We start from the raw sequence: 2,767 nt of genomic DNA, 5'->3' as shown, positions 1-2,767 counted from the left end.
CTTATAAATGGTGTTATGTCTCCTCCCACAATCGATGTGGGACTAAACTCAACAAGGACGAGCACGGGCGCGCAGGTGGGCGGCGAGCACGGTGCCAAAGACGACCGCGGGCGGCATGGTTTGCCTACGAGCTGCTTGAGGTTGATTTTTTATGTGTGGGTGGATCGAGAAGGTTCAGAGATCAAGAAACACTGCCTATGTTCAGATCAAGAAGGTTCAGATTGAAAAGACGGAAGAGATGATCTAACGGCACATGGCATTTTATCTACGGGGTGCGCGGCGACCGGTCTACCGGCGTAGAGCGTTGGCCTTTAGACATGGGTTCAAATTAGGGATGAAAACTGAGTGAAAACTTTTCGCTTTTTCGAAGAAAATATGAAAATGGAGAGGAAATATGAAAACGAAAACAGAAATTTGCAAAATGAAAGTGAAAATAAATTTTTTTATGCGGAAATAGAAACAAAAATGGAACGGTGTTTTCCGTGGAACGGACATGGAAACGAAACTTTCCGCTTCCGTGAATATGAAATTTCCGTTTTTCCTATAGGCATATGGCTGCTTTCTAGCCCAACCACCAAACAACACAGAATGACACAAATTAGTAGAATAGATCTGAGGCCCAACTTCTACTACCACACATGTACTCAGCCAACCACCAAACACACGAGATTAAGCAATACATTATATTTATACGTCAATACTCCTCCTCACGCGTGGCTACCTCGGCCCTAAACGTAGACCGGAAGTGGGCTGCAATTTAATTTCATCAGCCATATTTTGAACTCAAGACCTCTTGGCTCCAATACCATGTAGAAGTGCATGTTCTAGCCAATACAACCAAAAGATCGATCTAATAAAAAAACTAAGCAATACATTTATACATCAACAACACAAACCTCACCTCATAACTTTAATCCTGTAACTAATTTAAAAAAAATATCCTATAGCTGTCCGTAGGTTCAGCGTCTCTCCAGCCCAAATAAAAAAAAATTTACGGAATATGTCATGCGCTACATACGGCGCACCAATGTTTCAGGATCAGGATCCGTCAACAGCGTGTGTAGCGGATGCCGCGTGTCAAGCTGTAGCAACGTCTTAATATTTATGGGGAATCGTGTATCAGTGGAATATTTAGACACCGGAATAACATATCATGAATTTCAAAGCAAACAGACGACCGCGGATAGATGCATGATATATCTCATGCATGACAGAAAAATCACTCTCACACACAAACTAGTTTGCAGTATATAGTAACCACTATTCCCTCGGATCTAAAATAAGTACCGTGGTTTTAATTTAAATTTGGTCTAATACCACACCACTTATTTTGAATCCGAAGGAGTACTATATATTACTAGCGGATCCGGCGACTAACCTGAGTAAAGCATGCATAACCTGCTTCATGGAAACAGGGAACATGCAAATGTAAAGTCCGAGAATTGCATAAAATTCCTATTTCAACACGAAATTCCTCTAAACAAAATATTGAGCATATCGTGATCGATCCTCCAATAGACTGTTATAGACGAATCAATCATCATCCTCATTTTCATCGTCCTCGTAGCTGTCGTCGTCATCATCATCCTCCTCGTACAGCTCATCATCGTCAATAGGGAAAATTGTATCCATGGTGATCCAAAGCACGACGTCGTCAGTTTTGTCACCAGCAACCTTGGGCAAGATACAGAAGCACTGTGCCGGCAGCCCATCGGCCAGGGACGAGGTCTCGACATCCAGCGACGAGACCTGGTAATGGCCGGCGAAGCAAGAGAAGCACACAGAGCATCCAACCGGGGAATCCAGCGCGTTCGGCCGGACGCAGACGAGGGACACCGCGCGGCCGAGGGGCTCCACCGGCGGCCCCACCGTGAGCACGAAGAGTAGTCCGTCTCCGCAGCTGAGGACTTGAGATCCTGGACGCACTACGCGGAGGAAGAACGGCACGAAATACTCGAAACTCTTCATCGGCCACTTGTGCTGTTGTGGAGGCCGGTGAAATGGTCCTGGAGCGTGGCGGTCGGCCCTGAGAAGCCGCAGCCAGGGACAGGGCAGAAGCACGGGCCAGCGGGGCACTCCCTCTCGTGCTCCTCCTGCTGGTGGTAGTTGATCTCCTTGGCGCATCCGTGTTTGCAGGGGACAAAGACGCTGTCGACGATCCGCTCCATAGCGTCACATGTCTCGGAGACGTCGCCGGAGCACAGGGTGCACTTACTCTCCGGGAGCCCTTGGCGGCAGGAGCAGCAGACCACATGCCCCACGGAGCACTGCGGCATTTTGATAAAAACATTATTTCTGATCCTATGTTGTACAGGTGTCATGTATGTGTGCATATATATAGTTATAGATCTAAATCTTATCTCTGCTTTTACCTGGTAAATGGGAAAACGGAGGGGTTTGGAGCAGACGGGGCAGTCCAGGACATCCATGGCCATGGTGACATTCTGCTTCTGCCTCCTCCTTGCGCCGGCGCCGGCGCCGACGTCGCCCTCTTCTCCTTTCCTCTTGCTGCGGCCGTTGCAGCTCGTGATCTCATCCTTGCCCATGTTAGGGTCGATCTTCATCACTCACCTGCCACCAGTACGTGAGATCGATGCGTTGCTGAGTTTATATGGACTTCTTCGGCGGAGCCGCGGAGGAGTTTGTTTTGGCGATTGGCGACGAAGAAGGGAAAATATCGGGAGGCGCCGCATGCTAATTGATTCTTGTTGCAAATATATACGGAAATATACTAGATCTGTTCGTATATTTGATCCAGACCAACCAG

The 2,767-nt window shown here is 47.7% G+C and overlaps 1 pseudogene; it reads right to left on the bottom strand.

Annotated features, from left to right (window-relative positions):
* Positions 1-1,533: 1,533 nt before the first annotated feature.
* On the bottom strand, positions 1,534-2,564 carry LOC119345619 (annotated as a pseudogene).
* Positions 2,565-2,767: the final 203 nt, after the last annotated feature.

Source organism: Triticum dicoccoides, unplaced genomic scaffold (assembly GCF_002162155.2).
Source record: "Triticum dicoccoides isolate Atlit2015 ecotype Zavitan unplaced genomic scaffold, WEW_v2.0 scaffold259484, whole genome shotgun sequence".
Taxonomy (NCBI): Eukaryota; Viridiplantae; Streptophyta; class Magnoliopsida; order Poales; family Poaceae; genus Triticum; species Triticum dicoccoides.
Note: the sequence above shows the minus strand (reverse complement) of the source record. Positions and strands in the feature narration are given on the sequence as shown.